We start from the raw sequence: 23,129 nt of genomic DNA on the forward strand, positions 1-23,129 counted from the left end.
GAGTGACAATACTCTTTTTATTGACTTCAAGCATGGGGTTTCTTTAGAGTCCCAGACTTACTCTTATGTCCCACAAAGTCAGAGTTTGATGCAGATCAGGAAAAATAACTTCTGAGGAGAGCTGGCTGAATTCAGCTAACTCCATGAGCCATTAATGATTATATTAGGTTCCTAGACTCTGCCTGGACTGATTCAATTTTCATGGAACTTGGGTCATATGACATTTACCCTGGTCACCTTCCTTTACGACATAAATAAATTTCAGGGAATTCATACTTCCTCTAAACTAGTACACAAAACTATTTCTATGTGCATTTTTCTTTTTATTAATTTATTTTTATTTATTTATTTTTGGCTTCATTGGGTCTTTATTGCTGTGCGTGGGCTTTCTCTAGTTGCGATGAGCAGGGGCTACTCTTTGTTGCGGTGCACAGGCTTCTCACTGCGGTGTCCTCTCTTGTAGAGCATGGACTCTAGGCACGCGGGCTTCAGTAGTTGTGGCACATGGGCTCAGTAGTTGTGGCTCACGGGCTCCAGAGCACAGGCTCAGTAGTTGTGGCACACAGGCTTCATTGCTCCACGGCATGTAGGATCTTCCCGGACCAGGGCTCGAACCCATGTCCCCTGCATTGGCAGGCGGATTCTTAACCACTGCGCCACCAGGGAAGTCCCTGTGCATTTTTCTAAGAAGAGTTGTCATAGTTTGGCTTTCCCCCCAAACAGACCCTGAAACAAAGATTTGGATGCAAGTAGTAAATTTGGGAGGTGGTCCCAGAATCCAAGCAGTGTAAGGTAATGAGAAGAAGGCCAAAAAGGTGCTTCCAGCAATTGGGGCTGAATCTCACTAGAGACTCTCTTGAGAAAAATGTTATTCAAAGTGTGGTCCATGGACTGGCAGCATCATTTTCTCCTGGGAGCTTGGTTAAAAGTGCAAATTCAAGGTAATTCCCTGGCGGTCCAGTGGTTAGGACTTGGCGCCCTCACTGTCAGGGACCCGGTTCGATCCCTGGTCGGGGGAACTAAGATCCTGCAAACAGCGCGGCAAGGCCAAAAAAAAATTTGCAAATTCAAGAATTTGTGTCTTATTAATCTCTCCAGGTGATTCTTATGTGTTAGTAAAGTTTGAGAAACACTATAGTAAAACATACTTCAGAATCGCCTCACTGAGGCAGGGTAGAAACTGGAATATTTAGCTACCAAATCCCATCTCTCCTTGGTTACGGATTGCCAAGGGGAATGTTAACTCTGCTGGCACTTCCAGGCAAGGAGATAACTCAGGTGTTTAAGGTAGGAAGCTATGGGCTTGTATAGAATTTGTCTACCAAAGCTGTAGTGAACTCTAGGATAGGCTGAGGGAATATGGGCAGGGCACAGACAGGATGTGGACAAGAGTTCATAGCTTTTATGAGATTCTCATGTTTAAAAGTCTGTGAGCCCGGGCTTCCCTGGTGGCGCGGTGGTTAAGACTCCACCTGTCAATGCAGGGGACACAGGTTCGAGCCCTGGTCCAGGAAGGTCCCACATACAGTGGAGCAACTAAGCCTGTGCACCACAACTACTGAGCCCACGCGCCACAACCACTGAAGCCCAAGCACCTAGAGCCCGTGCTCCACAACAAGAGAAACCACCATAATGAGAAGCCCGCCCATCGCAACGGAGCGTAGACCCCGCTCGCTGCAACTAGAGAAAGCCCGCGTGCAGCAACGAAAACCCAACACAACCAAAAAAAAAAAAAAAAGTCTGTGAGCCCTCCCCAAAAATTAAGGACTATATTCCTTCAACAAATGTTTATTGAGTGCCTACTATATACTAGGTACTATATATCAGGCATCAGATGTACAAAAGCAAATAACAACATTCATGTGACAAAGAGATTTCCCAACTATAAAATAATTATTAAATGCCTACCCTTAAAGCTGGGGTAAAAAAAAGTTCAGGGTCTAATAGTCAACAGCTCTGAAAACCTAGAAACTTCATTTTTCCAACCTCAGAATATCTGAAATCTTGTAAATATATACCACATTCTTTATCCATTTATCTACTGATGGGCACTTTGGTTGCTTCTACATCTTGGCTACTGTAAATAATGCTGTAAGGAACATAGTGGTGCCTATCGTATATCTTTTCTAGTTAACATTTTTGTTTTCTTCAGATAAATACTGAGGATTGGAATTGCTGGATCATATGGAAATTCTGTTTTTAATTTTTTGAGGAATCTCCATACTGTTTTCCATAATGGCTGCAGGAAAGCTCCCTTTTAGATAGAAGCTTGTGAAACCATGCACTTCAGATTGGGGCTTGAACACCCATGCCAGAACCCCACCAAAACCCACAGTCTTCCAAATGAGATCACACACCTGGTTTCAGGACTTAATGAAGCTCAGGTTCTTGATGTCTCATCGCAGAAAGAATTCAGTGCGAGACAAAGTGGTAGGTAAGAAGTGGATTTATTTAGAGAGAAACACACTCCACAGAGTGTGGGCCATCTCAGAAGGTGAGAAAGGCCGCCAGGGTATGGGGTTGTCAGTTTTTATATGGGTGGGTAATTTCATAGGCTAATGAGTGGGAGGAGTATTCCAGCTATTTCGGGAAGGGGTGGGAATTTCCAGGAATTGGGCCACCGCCCACTTTTTGACAGTGGGCACCGCCACTGTCATGGTGCCTTTGGGTGTGTCATTTAGCTTGCTGATGTGTTACAGTGAGCGTATACTAAGCCTCAAGGTCTAGTGGAAGTTGACTTCTCCGCCATCTTGGACCCATTTGGTTCTAATCAGTTTATGTCCCATCCTTAGGCTGTGTCATTCTTTCAAAGGTTGTGCCCTGCCCCCTTTCCTCCTGTTTCACTTGCACTCTTCAGTGGGCACAAGTCCCCACTACCACCTATTGTTTTACATCAGGTCTCTTTTATTGTTACCCACCTAGACTCTGCAGCCGTTTGAGTTAGCAACTTCAAGGGTTTCTTTTACATAAACCACATGCCCATAATACTATGCCCCTAAGGTCACCCAGATAATGCATTCCCTGGTATAGGGTCTAGAGCTTTGCTGTCTAATACTGCAGTCACTAGCCACATGTGGCTATTAAGCTCTTAAAATTTGCCTAGGCTAAATTAAGATGCTCTGTAAATATAAACAATGGATTTTGAAGACTCACTATGAAAAAAGAATGTAAAATATCTCATTAATAATTTCAAAATATTAAAAAAATTGCTGTACACCAGAAACTAACACACTGTAAATCAACTATACCCCCAATAAAAATTTTAAAAAATTTCAAAATATTGATTACATGTTGAAATATTTTGAATACGTTGGGTTAAGTGAATAACTAAATTTCATTTTTCTTACTTTAAAAAAAAAAGGGGCTACTACAAATTTTAAATTGCATGATGTGGCTCACAGTATGTTTCTACCGGACAGCACTGGTCTAGACTATGAGAGGTATTCAGGGGATTGGGAAGAAGAAACTGAATTCTCCATTTATTATTTTTATTCCCTTATTTGTTCCCCTCTGTTTTACTCTCACTGAACAACGTTCTTTATATAGCTGTTGCAGTAAGGGGGACCCCTTCCAGGGCCTGAGGGTGGGCTGCTGTCTAACACTCAGAAATGAATTGTCCGAGGAGACACACGTGCTGACAAAGCAAGAGACTATTGGGAAGAGGTGCCCAGGCAGATAGCAGCAGGGTAAGGGAACCCAGGAGAACTGCTCTGCCATGTGGCTTGCAGTCTTGGGTTTTATGGGAACGGGGTTACTTTCCGGGTTGTCTCTGGCCAATCATTCTGACTCAGGGTCCTTCCTACCCTTATTAAAATGTGGTGTGCACACTGCTCAGACAAAATAGATTCCAGTGAGGATTCTGGGATGTTGGTAGGACATATGGACTGGTGTCTCCTCTCTCCTTTTGACCTTTCCCGAATTCTACCAGTTGGTGGTAGCTTGTTAGTTCCTCGTTCCTTACCAGGACCTCCTGTTGTAAGATGACTCACGCAAGTGGCTACTATCTTGCCTGGCCAGGGTGGGCAGCTTCAGTCAGTGTTTCCCCTAACATGTCCGTCGTCTGTTCCAGATCCTACTCAGTCAGTCTGCATTTACAGCTTTCTGAGAGCAGAGAGAAAGCCCTTACAACTAAGTGTTGAGAGAGTCACCAAGTAAGGATGTGCCCACAGGGTGGCAAGCAAGAACTGCAAAGTTCAAATCACAAACCAATGCGGCCCCCTTCCACAGCCAAGGCCAAACATCTGTGCTTATGTTCGACTAAAAACAAGAACAACAACAAAACTTTGATTTCCTAGTTTCGCTGGGCAAATTGAAGAGGGCGGGGCACCAGTGTATAAACATAAATATTTCTGTTAAGTCAAAAACCATTCACAAACCAAAGTAGGGGAAGAACGAATCAAAGTTTCCTGAAGGAAGGTTAAGTAGGACATGGAAAGGTCAATTTCTGGCTTACTCCCTCCATCTCTACTCTGCATGCATAAGGAAAATGCCAGGAAGACTGAACCTCAGCCAAGGCGACACTGCTTTAAGTTTGAGGCCTGGGAAAAGACAGCCCCATACCTCAAGTTATTCCGGTGTAGGGTTCGTCATACTAACTTCCCCCATCCCAGACCGTCCTGCGTCCTGCCTACAATAGTTTTCCGACTCTCCTGCCAGTTCAATATCCTTCCCCGCCCTCGCCCACCTCCAGACCTTTCCAGGCCACCCTTTAAGCGCCTTGCGGCCGCCATTTTACACAATACTATCGCGAGATATACTTAGCCGTCTCGACCCTGACTCATTTACTTTCTTGCGAAAGACTCTTCCCGGCCGTTCTCGGCGTAGCTGAGGAAAGTGTCGCGAGAGCTGGTTGCCTTGGCTCCCTGTAGCTATAGCAGCCGCGGCGGTTAATGATGCGGCGGCAGAAGCGGTGAGTGCGACACTCAGGGGGGCGGGGCCGGAGGTAACAGGGTGCTGGGTTGGGGGGGTGTGGTAGCGCTTGGGGGGGGAGTGGGGAAGGTCGGGTCGCGGGAGAAATGGGTCCGAGTGTGACGTGTGGGATAGGACCCGGGTCCAGTGGCTATAGGGACAGGGCGCGGGTCTGCACTAGGGCACGCTGTGAGGGTTGAAGCTGGTGGGAGGTCCAGGGGGAGGGACCGGGGTGTAGAAGGGTTCAAGGGGCAGGGCCCGGAGTGTAAAAACGGTGTTCGTGTTGGGAACAAGATGGTTATGGGGACTCAGAATTGGGTAAAGAGACCGGGCTACACCGAGGAGTAAGTGGGAAGAAATGGGGTACAGCGAGGAGGAGGGTACGTTAAGTGGGAGCCTAGAGGTTGGGCCCGGTTTGCTTTGACCTGGCGGAGATGGGGGGTGCGGTGTCAGACCTTCGCAGTTTCCTGGGGTCCGCCTGAGGCTGGTCGGGGACTGCGCGCTAGGACCTGGGTCCTATAGGACATGGCGGGAATGGTGGCGTGCCGGAACTTCACCGCCCCCCCCCTTCCAAAGAAATCCCCCACGGACTCTGAGATGTGAAAGGAGGGTCCTGGTGAAATAGTATTAGTTGGAAAGGTTCTTTCGGTGGTGGTGAGTGGGATAATGAATGATGCTGCTCTGAAATAAAGTGTGGGATGGGGGCGGGAGAGAGAAATTCTTGAGAAAAAAAAACTAAGATGTGCGTATCGAGTTGGAAGAAGGGGGTGTGTGCTAAGTTTATGTTTCTTTCCAGATTCATTCAAGTGTAGAATTCCTTTACGGTGTACTTATGAAATTATATATGCGGTGTAAAATCAGTTTAGATCATACAGTGAAAGAATGTACAGTACGACATTTAAACCTTCCACGAATGTAATTTAAAAGCTAAGAAAAGTGTTTCTACTGCAGCAGCACAAGGCTGAACACTAGGGATAGTTTTAGTTACTTGAATATAAAACCTAGTGTTCCGAAAGTGTGTCTATTCAGGTTGTTTGCCTTTTAAGAAATGGATGAAGTTTTATTTTTAGGAGACAGAAAGAGTTTTGAATATCCGTCAATCTGGAAATAAAAGGAGTCTTCCGGGAGTTAAAAATCACTGAGAGGCAAAACATTTACTCTCTGAGTCTCAAGGTCTGTTTTCTAGAGGCAGGTTTGGATCACTTTGCTGTTAACTCTTATTTCTAGTGAAAACAGTGGCATCAATTCAGGCATAAAAAATAATTTGTTCATTTCAATATACAGATACAAGCTTTCTGATAATTATTTCTCACTATCTTTTGTAGGTATAAATTTGCAAAGGCATAACCTCTCTTTTTATTAATTTATTTTTTTTTGAGAATTAACGTTTTATTTGATGGCCTTGCTGAGGACTTAAGCCTGGAAGACAGCCTCTCAGATGACTCTGAGGGACTGCTCTGAAGACGTAAGGGAGGAGCCAGGATATATAGGAGTTTTTGCAAGAAACCAGGTAGTAGGAACATCAAAAGATTATTGTTAATTAAAGAAAAACAGGGACTTTCCTGGTGGTCCAGTGGTTAAGACTCCAGGCTTCCATTGCAGGGGGTGCGGGTTCGATCCTTGATAACCTCTCTTTTGATTATGTAACTGGCTTTCTCCATGTTGAGGTTCACAAATTCATTAATTACAATAGTGGATTTTAATCCTTCCAGAGCTAGCCTTGATGTGGTTAGTCACTGAATCTATTTATTTGATATATGTTAGACTAAAACTTTTAATTTGTAATGTTAGTAGCTAACCTTTAAAGTCAAAATGCTTTTCTGAGGCAAGATAAAGCTTTATGTGGTTGAGTCCAAAAGATTTCTCCATGAATCCATTAAGGAGCTTTACTGAGTTCCTATTATGTGTAGAGTACTGTGTAAGGCATTGCAGGGGGGAAAAAAGATTAATTCATTCATTTATCCCTTCAACAAACGTTTATTGAGACCTATTTTGTGTCTGATTACTAAGTCTCCAGGAAACAAATGTAAGTAAGCCTTGCTCTTTGCCTTGGAATTGCTCAGAGCCTAGGAAGGGAGAGAAATAGAGTAACAAATCATTACATTGTAGTAAACACAATATATATGTGAACACAGGCTTATGAAACAAGGTTCTGGCCCTGAGGAGTTTACATAGTAGTTGACAAGACTAAAATGGAAGAAATTATTTTAAAAATTACAAAATATTAAATTCTAAACTATGCTGCATCAATAAAACACATTACGTTTCTCAGAAGAGATACAATTAGAATGGAAGCTTGAGGAGAAAATTCACAGATCAGTTCATAATTTAATAGTGTTTTTAAAGTACTCTTAAATATCACTGAACATTATTATTATTTTTTAAAATTTATTTATTTTATTTATTTATTTTTGGCTGCAGTGGGTCTTTGTTGCTGCGCGCGGGCTTTCTGTAGTTGCAGCGAGCGGGGGCTACTCTTCATTGCGGTGCGCGGGCTTTTCATTGCGGTGGCTTCTCTTGTTGCGGAGCATGGGCTCTAGGCGCACAGGCTTCAGTAGTTGTGGTTCGCGGGCTCTAGAGTGCAGGCTCAGTAGTTGTGGCGCATGGGATTAGTTGCTCCACAGCATGTGGTATCTTCCTGGACCAGGGCTCCAACCCGTGTCCCCTGCATTGGCAGGCAGATTCTTTTTTTTTTAATTTTTATTTATTTTATTTTTGGCTGTGTTGGGTCTTTGTTGCTGCGCGTGGGCTTTTCTCTAGTTGCGGCGAGCGGGGGCTACTCTTCGTTGTGGTGCGCGGGCTTCTCATTGCGGTGGCTTCTCTTGTTGCAGAGCTCGGGCTCTAAGCGCGTGGGCTTCAGTAGTTGTGGCTTGCGGGCTCTAGAGTGCAGGCTCAGTAGTTGTGGCGCACGGGCTTAGTTGCTCCACGGTATGTGGGATCGTCCCGGACCCGGGCCCGAACCCGTGTCCCCTGCATTGGCAGGCGGATTCTTAACCACTGCACCACCATGGAAGCCCTTGAACATTCTTAAGTAAACAATAATAATAATAAGCATAAATGCTAACATTCATTGATTGATTATTAATGGCCTAGGCACATAATTTCATTTTATTTATTTATCCCCCCACACCCCTAATTATCTCATTTTATCTTCACAACACTCTGCTAGTCAGCTGGTACTAATACTTCAATTTTAAACATAAGAAAACTGAAGCTTAAAAAATTCAAGAAGTTGCCGAGGATCATAGAGCTAGTAAATGGCAGATTAGGGATTGGAGTTGGAAATATATGTGACTGGTAATCTAAGCAAGATTCCTTTCTTTTGCAGTAAGGGGGCCTTGGAATAGGGTAGGGGGCCAGTCATTGAACGTGGAATTGGTCAGAAGATCAGAATTCAATCTCTCTGTCTCTTTATTCATAGATTTTTCTCCCTCAAATATTGACACTACATATGAGGAACTAATTTGAATAGTAGCATGATGCCGAATATGAGGTTTGTATTGTACAGAGAATTGAGTACATTACCATATTCATGTTGTATATGATTGTATTGGTTGCTATGCTTGGGAAAATAGCTATAATAAGCAATTGTTAACATCTGTAAGCTTCCAGAAAGTGATCATTTTAACAGTGGAAATGGTTATCTATATTCATATACAGGGCAAATGTTATTACAGCAGACTAAGGGATTTAGGTAAAAATTTTTGTCTACTGCATTTTTTTAAATTTTTATTTTATTTTAATTTTTTTGTATATTTGCTTTCAGGTTTTTAAAACTCTATATTCCAAAGTCCAAAATCTGATTTTCTGGTTGAAATTCAAATTTTATATCTTCCTTTTATATTGAGGAAACTGAGAACTTTTTTTTTTTTTAATTTTCAATTATTTATATATTTATTTATGGCTGTGCTGGGTCTTCGTTTCTGTGCGAGGGCTTTCTCTAGTTGTGGCAAGTGGGGGCCACTCTTCATTGCGGTGCGCGGGCCTCTCACCATCGCGGCCTCTCTTGTTGCGGAGCACAGGCTCCAAACGCGCAGGCTCAGTAATTGTGGCTCACGGGCCTAGTTGCTCCGCGGCATGCGGGATCTTCCCAGACCAGGGCTCGAACCCGTGTCCCCTGCATTGGCAGGCAGATTCTCAACCACTGCGCCACCAGGGAAGCCCCGAAACTGAGAACTTTTAAATGACTTGCCCAAAGTCATTTAATGCAATGTCGCAGGTATTCTTAAGAATTACATGCAGATTTGACGGTGAGTCAGTGATTGTTTTTCATTGAGTTGACTTTCTGCATCAATCCCTCATCGGTATAGATTTTACCTGGAATAGCACGGGGGTGTGAATGAGATTCCAATGTTTTCTAACACCTTTTAACTAAGTGGGCTGTGTGCCCATGTTTTAATGTGAGTTATTTTTGAGACATTGAGACATTTTTCCAAGAAAGGTTTAGAGCAAGAGAGTGAGATGACAGGAAGAGCCTTGAGCGGTGAGAATGGGAACTTCTCCAGAAGGGTTGAAAACTGAAAGCAGTTGATGATGTGTAAAGAGGATAATGGTCTAAAAGCTTTCTTTAACTCTACCCACTACAGGAGAGCCTGGAGACCTTTTCTTCTACTTTGATACTCACAGCCTCTGGAAAGATTCTGTCCACTGGGAGAAAGTGTTACTTTCTCAGCATTTGTATTAGCAATAGTAAACAGACATTGATCAAACCAAAAACAATTTACATGGTAGCTGAAAAGTGATATCTCATTTTAGATTTCCATCTCTTTGATTACCTGTGAAGTTGAACATTTTCCTGTATTTATTATTTTTTATTAGGCAAAGAATAGAATAAGCAGTTTCACAGAGAGAAATACAAACAGCCAATAAAGAAATAAAAAACAGACTGACAGGCATAGAAAACAAACTTATGGTTACCAAAAGAGGAGGGAGGGGAAGTTTGGGATTAACAGATACACAGTACTATATATAAAATATTATTATTATTTTTTTGGCTGTGTTGGGTCTTCATTGCTGTGTGCGGGCTTTCTCTAGTTGCGGTGAGCGGGGGCTACTCTTTGTTGCAGTGTGCAGGCTTCTCATTGCGGTGGCTTCTCTTTGTTATGGAGCACAGGCTCTAGGCGCGCGGGCTTCAGTAGTTGTGGCACGTGGGCTCAGTAGTTGTGGCTCACGGGCTCTAGAGCGCAGGCTCAGTAGTTGTGGCGCACGGGCTTAGTTGTTCCTTGGCATGTGGGATCTTCCTGGACCAGGGATCAAACCCGTGTCGCCTGCATTGGCAGGCGGATTCTTTTTTTTTTTTTTAGACTTTTTTTTTCTTTTTTATTTATTTTATTTATTTATTTTTGGCTGCGTTGGGTCTTTTTTGCTGCGCATGGGCTTTCCCTAGTTGCGGCGAGCGGGGGCCACTCCTCGTTGCGGTGCGCGGGCCTCTTCTTGCGGTGGCCTCTCTTGTTGCAGAGCATGGGCTCCAGGCGTGCAGGCTTCAGTAGTTGTGGCTCACAGGCTCCAGAGCGCAGGCTCAGCAGTTGTGGCACACGGGCTTAGTCGCTCCGCAGCATGTGGGAGCTTCCCGGGCCAGGGCTTGAACCCGTGTCCCCTGCATTGGCAGGCGGACTCTCAATCACTGCACCACCAGGGAAGTTCCCATACATAAAATAGATAACCAACAAGGACCTACTGTATAGCACAGGGAACTGTATTCAATATCTTGGAATAACCTATAATGGAAAAGAATCTGAAAAACAATTTGATCTATCTATCTATCTCTCTACCTATCTATCTATCTCTGAATCACTTTGCTGTATACCTGAAACTAGCACAACTTTGTAAAATAGCTACTTCAATTAAAAAAAGAAAGAAAGAAAAAGATCCTCAAACTCACATAATCTGGAAACTGCAAATTAAAACTATTTTTTGTTGACTTCTCTGTCTTTTTTATTATTTAATTTTTTTTTAAGATTTTTTAAATTAATTAGTTTATTTGTTTTTATTTTTAGCTGCATTGGGTCTTCGTTGCTGCACGTGGGCTTTCTCTAGTTGCGGTGAGTAGGGGCTACTCTTCGTTGCAGTGTACAGCCTTCTCATTGTCGTGGCTTCTCTTGTTGCGGAGCACAGGCTCTAGGAATGCGGGCTTCAGTAGTTGTGGCACGTGGGCTCAGTAGTTGTGGTGCACGGGCTTAGTTGCTCCGTGGCACGTGGGATCTTCCTGGGCCAGGGGTCGAACCCATGTCGCCTGCATTGGTAGGCGGATTCTTAACGACTGCGCCACCAGGGAAGCCCCTGTCTTTAAAAACATTTAAAAATCTTACAAATGTTTAAATTGTATACTTAATTTGAAGAAAGAGAAAAAAAGAATACATTCTTTAAAAAAATAATTCTTTATGTAGAGGCTAAGAAGCAAAGCTTCCTCTTCTAGAACTATCCTGTTTGGTGAATTTTCTTCCAGTTCTTTTTCCTGCAATATATGTAATTTCTATTTATAATTTCTATGTCTATTTATATCTTTTTTAAGTCAGTGGAATGATAATTTTTTTTCCTGTAGTTCTTTTTTTTTTTTTAACTTAGCAATATGCTTTTAAGATCTCATCCTGTCAGTACACACTTTTTTTTTTTTATTTTTAACATCATCCCAAGCTCGGGATGAGGTTTAGAGCTCTCCATCAGCATCACAGCTGACAATTTTTATTTATTTATTTATTTATTTATTTTTGTATTTATTTTTGGCTGTGTTGGGTCTTCGTTTCTGTGCGAGGGCTTTCTCTAGTTGTGGCAAGCGGGGACCACTCTTCATCGCGGTGCGCGGGCCTCTTAACTATCGCGGCCTCTCTTGTTGCGGAGCACAGGCTCCAGACGCGCAGGCTCAGTAGTTGTGGCTCACAGGCCTAGTTGCTCCGCGGCATGCGGGATCTTCCCAGACCAGGGCTCGAACCCGTGTCCCCTGCATTAGCAGGCAGATTCTCAACCACTGCGCCACCAGTGAAGCCCCAGTACACACTTTTTAACAGCTGATTGTATTTCAGTTTGAATGTCTGTAATTTATTTGTTTCTTTTTCTATGGACATTTAAGTTTTCTCAGATTTTTGCAGTTATCAGCAACACTGAAATGAACATCCTTTATTCTTGTCTCTTGTGCAAATGTCCTAGAATAACTCTAGAGTAGGTGCCTAGAACTGTTGTTTAAAAGGTATAGATGTTTCTAGGGCTTCCCTGGTGGCGCAGTGGTTGAGAATCTGCTTGCCAATGCAGGGGACACGGGTTCGAGCCCTGGTCTGGGAAGATCCCACATGCCGCGGAGCAACTAGGCCCGTGAGCCACAATTACTGAGCCTGCGCGTTTGGAGCCTGTGCTCCGCAACAAGAGAGGCCGCGGTAGTGAGAGGCCCGCGCACCGCGATGAAGAGTGGCCCCCGCTTGCCACAACTAGAGAAAGCCTTAGCACAGAAACGAAGACCCACCACAGCCATAAATAAATAAATAAATAAAATTAAAAAAAAAAAAAAGGTATACATGTTCCTAATTTTGAAAGATACAGCCAATTTGCCCTACAGTCTATGTACCATTCTTTATTCCATCAGCAGTTTATGAAGTTGCCTCTGATACTTGATATCAGTCTTGTACATTTTTACTAATATAATGGGTAAATTTAAAAATTTTAATTTATAGTCTCCAGATTACTTGTGAGTTTGAACATCTTTTTGTTTCTTTATTGGCTGTTTACATTTCTTTCTGTGAAATTGCTTATTCTGTTCTTTGCATATTTTTTAACTGGGTTGTTTTCTTTTTTCTAAAAATTTATTTATTTGTTTATTTATTTTTGGCTGCGTTGGGTCTTCGTTGCTGCACGCGGGCTTTCTGTAGTTGCGGTGAGCGGGGACTACTTTTTGTTGCGGTGCGCGGGCTTCTCATTGCGGTGGCGGAACACGGGCTCTAGGCATGTGGGCTTCAGTAGTTGTGGCACGCGGGCTCAGTAGTTGTAGCTTGCAGGCTCTAGAGTGCAGGATCAGCAGCTGTGGCACATGGGCTTAGTTGCTCCGCGGCATGTGGGATCTTCCTGGACCGGGGCTTGAATGCGTGTCCCTTGCATTGGCAGGCGGATTCTTAACCACTGTGCCACCAGGGAAGCCCCACCCAGGCTTTTTTGTTTTGTTTTGTTTTTTGTGGCCGTGCCAGGAGGCTTGCAGGATCTAATTTCCCGACCAGGGACCGAACCTGGGCCCTGGCAGTGAGAGTGCAGAGTCCTAACCAGGGAATTCCCAATACCACCCGGTTTTAATTATTGCTGAAGGTCAGGTCCCCCTCAGTCTTAGAATATATATAAGAACAGATTTTTTTTTTTTCTTTTAGAAGCAGTCTTTCAGGTTTTGTTACAAACAAAGATTCTGTTGGGAATGTAATTGGGATTGATTGCAACAAATAAATTACTTTATGGGTGAATTTGTACACCCATGAATTTACAATGTTGAGACTTTCCATTTAGAAACAGTGTATTCTCTTTATTTCGGTTTAAAAAAAATCCTTTAGGAAAGTTTATAGTTCTCTTGATAGTGGTCTTGAACATGTCTACTTTTCTAGTTATTTTATGGTTATTTAAAGTTGATATGGCAATTGGGATCTTCTACCTCATGACATATAAAAAATTGGTTATTGCTGGCATATAGGAAAGCTATTGATACTTCTATGTTGATCTTGAATTGGATAACGTAGTAAATCTTTTTTAAAAATGATTTAAATGGTTTTTCATTTGATTCTTTTGGATTTTCAAGATAGTTATCTTTTTCAGCTCTTCATGTCTTTGCCAATTTTCATTTTGGTGTATGCAATTTTTTTCTTATTTTGACATGTTTTATAGCTCTTTGTGGTAAAAATATTAATCATTTATTATATAACTTGCAATGTTTTTTAGTTTGCTCTTTGTTTTTATAGGAAACCTTTTGACCATCAATGGGTAAAACACTAGAATGGGCTACTGCGATGCTTCAAAGTTATCTTGACAATAGGAAAATTCTAAGAGGGTTAGAATTATTCAAACCAAGTCTGGTGAATAAAACTATGAATTAAAAATAGAGGAAAAGGGGCTTCCCTGGTGGCGCAGTGGTTAAGAATCCGCCTGCCAATGCAGGGGACACGGGTTCGAGCCCTGGTCCGGGAAGATCCCACATACCGCGGAGCAACTAAGCCCATGTGCCACAACTACTGAGCCTGCGCTCTAGAGCCTGTGAGCCACAACTACTGAGCCCGTGTGCCACAACTACTGAAGCCCGCGTGCCTAGAGCCCGTGCTCCCAACAAGAGAAGCCACCACAATGAGAAGCCCGTGCACTGCAGCAAATAGTAGCCCCCGCTCGCCACAACTAGAGAAAGCCCGTGTGCAGCAACAAAGACCCAACACAGCCAAAAATAAAATAAAATAAAATGAATTAATAAAAAAAAATAGAGGAAAATAGCTCACTTCTGGGTTCAAATGAGATTTGATTAGAAAATTCAGAAACTCTTTTAACCTTATTTATAGTGATGTGTCATCTGAGTTAAAGGAGTTGAATTTAAATTTGGGGAGACAATAGCTGAATAAAATTGATCAGGTTGAAAATACACAGTAGAATATATAAATAATAATGTCTGATATTTAATCATACATATGGAAGAAGCTGGTTTTTCTGATTACTGTTATACCTGGGGAAGAAAGATAACTCTTTAGGAGCGATGTTCCTTCACAGCTCGCTTCTGAAGGGAAATCCTGACATGTGGACATTCCTGAGTTTAGCATTGAGGGGGAGGTTGGCATAGCAGAAAGAATGTGGGCTTTGGAACCAAACAAACCTTGGTTCCCATTCTAGTTGTTCACTTATTAGAATTGTGATCTTTAGCTCATTGTCATAGCCTCCTCTGTAAAATAGTATGCTTAAAAAATGGTATATCACATCAAATAACATCATCTACTGCTCAAAATTGATACTGCTGTGCAGCTTCATTACATGGTGCAAATATTTGATCAATGAAAAGCATACTATTACTTAGGAGGTCTGAATTCATATGTTTGCTGCTGAACCATCAGTAACACCAGTCAGATTAGGGGCTAGGAGAACCAAGAACCTAGGGTTAGTACCACATAGGTTAGGTACCAAGCACCTAGAAGCATGTTAGAAATGCAGAATTGGAATGTGCATTTTAACAAGATCCCCAGGTGATTCATATACACCTTAAAGTCTGAGAAGCAGTGATCTAATGTGCAGTATCTAAAGGAAGGTGGTAACTCCAACTCAAAGCAGTAGGGGTTGAGATGGTAGGAGCTATAGAATATTAGACAGGTAGTCACTCTGTGGCTCCAGATGATTCATTTATTCACTGTAGGACCCTCTCACCAAGCTGGGGGATACAAGGAACATCTTCTAGGAGACAGGGCTAGCAGGATCGTGGCTGGGTGGCTGGTCACTAGCCAAGGGGTTTGACATTAGAGCAATAGCTTTAGTCTCTGCAGGAATCTAGACTAGCTGTGCTGTTCAATATGGAAGCCACTAGCCACATGTGGCTATTAAAATTAAATAAAAATTCAGTTCCTCAGTCATACCAGCCACATTTCAAGTACACAGTAGTCACATGTGTCTGCTATATTGAACAGCGCAGTGCAGATATTGAACATTTCCATTAGTGCAGAAAGTTCTGTTGGACAGCACTTGAGAGGAATAGGCAGAGCTACCAAGGTAGGGTGGGTATTTGCCTTAAAGGCTGTGTCAAAATGGCCAAGTATAGAAGGCAGAGAAAAATCCGTGAATTGCTGGTCACACACATAACTCCCCATCCTGTTCCAGAACCTTTCCATTGCTGATAGCTGCTGGTAAATTCCCTGTCCTGTTAAGGTCTGGGTGTGCCTGCAAGTGAAAGCATCAACTGAAAGGTAAGAGAGGGCAGAAGCTGACAAGGAAAATGTTCTGGAGAAATTGCTGAACATTGGGAAGAGTAGGAATGGCTGGGTATGGAGTTAGGAAAATCATATGAAGTACTTAAAGAGAGATTTAGCTGCTAGTAAAATACCATTGCTCCCAGAATAAATAATACTGAAAATAAATTCTAATGTCCACGTTAATGCCAAACCAGTCACCAACTTGATCACATCTTCACTAAAGTTTTTAAGTTGGTCTATCAATGTTAAAAATATGAACATATTTTTTTACGTTTAATGAGAATTAGTGGGAAAGTAGAATTCAGTTTGAGGTTCACTTTTCAGTCTTTCCCCCCAGAGAATACATCTATAGAAAAGGCTATCCAAATTCTATTTATTTTTGTTTTGGGGATGGTGCCATATAGTAAATTTGTGAATTACTGTATTTCTCTTTTTTTATTGATGGTTTATATCAGACACATACATGAATATTTGTAGGATTGTTGTATGTATAAAAATATTTTAAATTTTCTGTTACTCTTTCAGAGTTTTCCTTATTTCAGTTTGGCTATGTAGGCAAGTGGCTTTGTCCACACCACGCAGCATGAGGAACTTCCCAAGCAGGGATCAAACCTGCGCCCCCTGCAGTGAAAGCACGGAATCTTAACCACTGGACCACCAGGGAAGTCCAGACCAGTGGCTTTTAAGAAAAACCTATTACATTTGTTTTTTGCAAATAGAAAATATAGCCCTTTCATTGTTGGTATGCAACTAATGAAGTTTCTGAAATTGACATTTCAGTATTTTAGCACTTTCCATTAACAGTACCTTCCTGTACCACACTGAAAGCAAGAAACATGTTCCAAAAAGCACATTTTTCAAATAACATTTCTTTTTTTTTTGTGGCTACGCTGCAAGGCTTGCAGGATCTTACTTCCCCCACCAGGGATTGAACCCAGGCCCCGGCAGTGAAAGCGCTGAGTCCTAACCACTGAACCGCCAGGGAATTCCCTCAAATAACATTTGAGTTTTTAAATGAAAACAGAAGCTGAGGATAAGACTATATTGGACTCTTGCAAAATATATTTTTGTCAGTCTTGTTCTGACCTGTGTATAGATTCATTTTTTCCTAAGACTTGAAAAGTAGGCTTTTAATATAAAGCTGGTGGGAAGTCAGTGACTTCCCAGAAGAAAAAAATGTTCATTTTCTCCTGAGAAGAAAATTTGAATAAATACTTTTTAGTTAATACATTAGTTTCATAGTAGGTTTGTAGAAAAATTCACTTACTATAGAAACAGAGCTTTCTCTTTGTATGTCATTGTCTCATTTCTGACCTGGGCTCAGCTCTTGTTTCCCTGTGCAGATCCACTTCCTTTGGTGGTGCATCCTGTCCTGGGTGTTGACCCCAGTCAAAGCTGTATGGTGCCAAAAGAAAACAAGTTCCTTGATCCTCTTTTGCTATTTCAGCCTCTTATTTATCTTTACTTGTGGTCTTTGAAGACCAGAAATGTGTTTGTGAACAATTGAGAATTGCATCATGGGTGTTCCTACAGTGTTGGGGAACACCAGAGAGAGGCAATATCATTTTAATCTTGGGTTTTTCCCCTTCTTCGGGTCCACCAGGTCTAAGGAAACTTCTAGTTATTTAACAGAATTGAAATAAGAAATTTTGTAATTACAAAGGTAGGTTTTAGACACCTCAGAGTTACAGAGTATTTATTGATATTGAGAATACACGTTAAAATTATTCATGCTCTATCAGTCAACACCAATGTTTAAATCACAAATTGCCACATAGCAAGTTATTTTGGGTAGGAATTCTGTATGAACCAAACTCTGGTAATGATTTTAATTGGGCAAAGTATAGAAGTCTGATTTAGAGCTGTCTTTTCCTATGCCTCCTCTAAAAATTCATGAAAAGAAACAACTCCCTTTAAAAATTCAACTTGTTCTTATTTCACAATGACTTTCATCCTTTTTATGCCTTATTTCAATAGATAGTTACTAAGCATCTGCTTTTTTTTATGTATAAAGTGAATTTTCAAAAAAAAATAATTTTATTTTTGGCTGCGTTGGGTCTTCATTGCTGCACGCAGGCTTTCTCTAGTTGCGGCGAGTGGGGGCTACTCTTCGTTGTGGTGTGTGGGCTTCTCATTGCGGGGGCGTCTCTTGTTGTGGAGCACGGGCTCTTGGTGCATGAGCTTCAGTAGTTGTGGCACGCGGGCTCAGTAGCTGTGGCTTGCAGGCTCTAGAGTGCAGGCTCAGTAGTTGTGGTGCACGGGCTTAGTTTCTCCGCGGCATGTGGGATCTTCCCAGACCAGGGCTTGAACCCATGTCCCCTGCATTGGCAGGCGGATTCTTAACCACTGTGCCACCAGGGAAGTCCCTGGTTTTTAAAAAAATTTATTTATTTTATTTTTGGCTGCGTTGGGTCTTTGTTGCTGCGTGCAGGCTTTTCTCTAGTTGAGGTGAGGGGGGGCTACTCTTTGTTGCGGTGCGCGGGCTTCTCATTGTGGTCGCTTCTCTTGTTGCGGAGCATGGACTCTAGGCGCGAAGGCTTCAGTAGTTGCAGCATGAGGGCTCAGTAGTTCTGGCTTGCAGGCTCTAGAGTGCAGGCTCAGTAGTTGTGGCACACGGGCTTAGGTGCTCTGCAGCATGTGGGATCTTCCTGGACCAGGGATTGAATACCCTGCATTGACAGGCGGATTCTTAACCATTGCACCACCAGGGAAGCCCTAAGCATCTGCTTTTAAAATAAGTTTTATTAAGGGATAATTAACATATCATACAATTCACCCATTTAACGTGTACAGTTCAAAAGTTACTGTATGTGCAGAGTTGTGCAACTGTCACTTCAATCAATTTTATTACATTTTATCACTCCAAAAAGAAACTATATATCCATAAGCAGTCATTCTCCATCCCAACCCCTCCCTCTCTTGGCAGCTACTAATTTATTTCTGTCTGTATAGATTTACCTATTCTGGACATTTCATATAAATGGAATCATAAAATACCAATATGTGGTCTTTTGTGACTGACTTCTTTCATTCAGCATAGTATTTTCAAGGTTCATCCATGTTGTGGCATGTATCAATGTTTTATTCTTTTTATGGCCAAAAAAAATATACCATGTTCCATTATATGAATAAAGCACATTCTTTTTATCCATTCATCAGTTGAGACATTTGGGTTGTTTCTACTTTTTAGCTATTATGAATGAGACAAATGAGGTGCTTAGCCCACAAAGTAAGGATACTAAGGGTTGTGCAAGTGCAAAATTTAAGGAGGCAGTCACTCTCAGGGTTGTGCAAGTGCAGGGTTACTTGATTGACCTTGAGAGTGAGTGCCTCCTTAAATTTTGTACCTCCAGTGTCCCCCCATAGTCTTGGCAGTGGATTGGCTTTCCTTGAGCTTCACTGAATATCAACCACTTAAAAAAACTGAGTAAGAAGGTATGCTTTGCTCTTTGTCACTTTCCTGTTCAATAGCATTCAGTGATCTGCCATTGAGTATCAAAGACTAACCTGTGATTTGTGATTCTAGTTTTATTTCTAGTTAGATTTCCACTGTCTTATTTCAGCCAGTGTAAACTACTTTTTATTCCCTAACAAGTCAAAAGCTTTTCTATTATCCTGACTTTGCCCAGTGCCATTTTTCACCTGGAACTGACACATTGAACAGAACCTATTTGTGGTGGCACTGATGAGGGTGAACCACTATTTGAGCTTATGACACTAATCTTGTTCGGATTCTAGTTCCCAAGTATTAGACATAATCTCCTTCCTCTCTAGATCACAGATATTTTTCAGGAAACTAGTTAGGAACTTTCTGACTAGATTTCTTACTCAGAATGCAGAAAGATATGTGTCCCTAGTCAGGACAGATTCCATAGTTATGGTTTAAATTTTTCTCTTTTTTTTCTTTTGGCCACGCAGTGCAGCATGTGGGTTCTTAGTTCCTCGACAAGGGATTGAACCTGTACCCCCTTAACCACTGGACCACCAGGGAAGTCCCCAAATTGTTATTTTTCCTACATTTCCTACAATTTCCTCAAAGTGCTTTGCTTAGCTCTTGCTGAGCAGTGCCCAAGGGGATTACTAATGTTATGCAACTGATTTGTTTGTGCCAATCTCTGTTTGTGCCAATAAAGCCATGCAAATTTGAGGCCATTAAAAGTAAAATCAAGTCATAGTAATGCATGTACATTGTTTAAAAGTGAAATGATACTTTAAGGCTTATAAGGAAAAACATCTTTCTTCTGCTCTACTCTTCCTTACCTACTCCTGATTCTTGTTCTTCAGAGCACTTTTAAATGTTGTCTTGTTTTTTCTTTTTTGTATTTACTTTCATATATATTTCTAAATAATATGCTTTAACTGCTATTTCCTACTCCTACCCCCATACACACACACTTTCTCTCCCAATGTAAATATAACATTTTTTTTTTTTTTTTTGGTTAAATTAGTTGTGGTAAGCAGAATAATGGCCCTCTCGAATATATCTGTGTCCTTATCCTCAGAACCTGTATGTTCCCTCATGGCAAAAAGGAATTACGTTTGCTAATCAGCTGATTTTAAAATAGGGAGATTATCCTGTATTATCCAGATGGGTTCAATGTAATTAAAAGGATTGTTAAAAGTGGAAGAGGGAGGCAGAAGAGATGCTATGTGAGAAGGACTCAATCTCTGTTGCTGGTTTTGAATATGGAGGAAAGAGGACCGTAAGCAGAGGCATGCAGGCATCCCTTAAGCATCTGGAAGAGTCAAGGAAACATTCTGCAATAGAACCAGAAGAGAACAGTAGCCTTACTACCACCATGATTTTAGCCCAGTGAGAGTGTGTTGGACTTTTAACCTACAGAAGTGTAAGATAAAAAATTTGTGTGGTTTTTTTTTTTTAATTAATTAATTAACATTTGACTGCGTTGGGTCTTCGTTGCTGTGCGCGGGCTTTCTCTAGTTGCAGCGAGTGGGGCTACTCTTCGTTGCAGTGTGCAGGCTTCTCATTGTGGTGGCTTCTCTTGTTGCGGAGCACGGGCTCAGTAGTTGTGGCTCGCGGGCTCTAGAGCGCAGGCTCAGTAGTTGTGGCGCACAGGCTTAGTTGCTCCACGGCATGTGGGATCTTCCTGGACCAGGGCTCGAACCCGTATCCCCTGCATTGGCAGGCGGATTCTTAACCACTGTGCCACCAGGGAAGACCTCCGTGTAAATTTTAGAATAAGCTTGTTTAGGTCTAAAGAAGGCCTTGCTGGGATTTTGATAGGAATTGCATTAAACTTATAGATTAATTTGGGGAGAATTGACATTTTTATCACGTTGAGTCTTCCAGTCAATGAACAAGCCTGTTTATTTATGTCATCTTTGATTTCTTTCATCAAACTTTTAGCATACAGACCCTGTGCATGTTTTTGGAAAGTGTATATACTTAAGTATTTAGTTTTTTTTACAGTGATTGTAAATGGTAATGTGTTTTTTATTTTGTTTTCTGCATGTCTATTGTTAGTACAGTTGACCCTCGAACAGTACAGGTTCGAACTATGCAGGTACACTTATAAATGGATTTGTAAAAATAAATACATACTATAGTACTACATAATCCTCTGTTGGTTGAATCCGAGGGTATGGAACCGCCCATACTGGAGGGTGACTGTAAAGTTATAAGTGGATTTTCCTCTTGCTTAGGGGGTTCTGCACCCTGACCCCTGTGTTGTTCAAGGGTCAACTGTATATAGAAATGCAATTGGGACTTCCCTGGTGGTCCAGTGGTTAAGAATCTGCCTTCCAATGCAGGGGATGCGGGTTTGATACTTGGTCGGGGAACTAAGATCCTACACGCCGTGGGGTAACTAAGCCCAGGCACCACAACTAGAGAAGCCCATGCCCTGCAGCGAAGACCCAGCGCAGCCAAAAAAAAAAAAAAAAAAGAAAGAAAGAAATGCAATTGATTTTTTTTTGTGTTAATCTTATATCCTGTGGCCTTGTTATTAATTCTAGGAGTGTTTTTGTAGATTCCTTGGGATTTTCTATGTAGACATCATGTCATTTGCAAACAGAGTTTTATTTCTCCCTTTCCAATCTGTATGCCTTTTATTTCTCTTTCTTGCCTATTACAGTGCCTAGAACTTCTAATATTATGTTGATTAAGAGTAGTGAGAGCAGACATCCTTGCTTTGTTCCCAACCTTAGGGGGAAAGTATTTAGTATTTCACCTTTAAGTGTGATGTTAGCTGTAGGTTTTTGTTTTTGTTTTTTTTTTTTGGCTGTGCTGGGTCTTTTGTTGTGGTGCATGTGTTCTTCTTTGTTGCAGTGCGTGGGCTTCTCTAGTTGTGGCACACAGGCTCCAGAGTGTGCGGGCTCAGTAGTTGTGGCTTGTGGGCTTAGTTGCCCTGCGACATGTGGGATGTTAGTTCCCCAACCAGGGATTAAACCTGCGTCCCCTGCATTGGAAGGTGGATTCTTAACCACTGGACCACCAGGGAAGGCCCCTGTAGGTTTTTGTGTAGATGCTTTTTTTTTTTTTTTTTAATTTATTCATGGCTGTGTTGGGTATTCGTTTCTGTGCGACGACTTTCTCTAGTTGCGGCAAGTGGGGGCCACTCTTCATCGCGGTGCGCGGGCCTCTCACTATCGCGGCCTCTCTTGTGGTGGAGCACAGGCTCCAGACGCGCAGGCTCAGTAATTGTGGCTCACGGGCCTAGTTGCTCCGCAGCATGTGGGATCTTCCCAGACCAGGGCTCGAACCCGTGTCCCCTGCATTGGCAGGCAGATTCTCAACCACTGCGCCACCAGGGAAGCCCTGTAGATGCTTTTTTATCAAGTTATAAGCACATATTTTAAAAATTTCAGGTGAAATCATATTTCTTCTGCAGTGCTTCTCCAGATTCCCCCAAGCTAATATTTACCCTCCATGTTTCAACAGCATTCTGCTTATATTACTGTTGTTGAACTCTTACTTAATTGTTTCCTGGTTGATTTGTGTTCATCCATCCCTCCTTCAGACACATACACCCTCTAGGCTATGAGGGCAGATGCTGTATTATTAATTTTCATATCACTAGTTTAGAACAGTGTGCCTGGCACCATTGAATTGTTTGATTGAGTGAGGGAGTGAATGAATGAGTAATTGAACAAGAGAATAAAAAACTCTCTCTCACAGGGCTTAAGATAGTTTTTAGTGATAAGGGTATGAACTTTGGAGCCAGACAGAATTCAAATCTCAGCCCTTCAATTTAATACTACTGTGCAAAGTTGGTCAAATTACTAAATATTTCTGAACCTTAGCTCTCTTATCTGTGAAATTAGTATAATAATAACCTACTTGAACAAATTAAGTGAAATAATAGA

General features: G+C 41.9%; 1 protein-coding gene across 6 annotated transcripts in view; it reads left to right on the forward strand.

Moving 5' to 3' along the window:
• The first annotated feature begins 4,884 nt into the window (after positions 1-4,884).
• The window catches only part of USP54 (ubiquitin specific peptidase 54), a 149,762-nt gene continuing 131,517 nt past the window's right edge, over positions 4,885-23,129 (forward strand). For 4 of the 6 annotated variants that reach the window (XM_061180628.1, XM_061180661.1, XM_061180652.1 and 1 more), the window contains exon 1: positions 5,201-5,288. The gene's annotated coding sequence lies outside the window, so the exon portion shown is untranslated. Of the gene's footprint in view, positions 4,910-5,200; positions 5,289-8,351; positions 8,402-10,904; positions 10,950-23,129 lie in introns of those variants that run through there. The other 2 variants (XM_061180637.1, XM_061180646.1) reach the window with 2 other exon arrangements.

The sequence above is a fragment of the Eubalaena glacialis genome, chromosome 1 (assembly GCF_028564815.1).
Source record: "Eubalaena glacialis isolate mEubGla1 chromosome 1, mEubGla1.1.hap2.+ XY, whole genome shotgun sequence".
Taxonomy (NCBI): Eukaryota; Metazoa; Chordata; class Mammalia; order Artiodactyla; family Balaenidae; genus Eubalaena; species Eubalaena glacialis.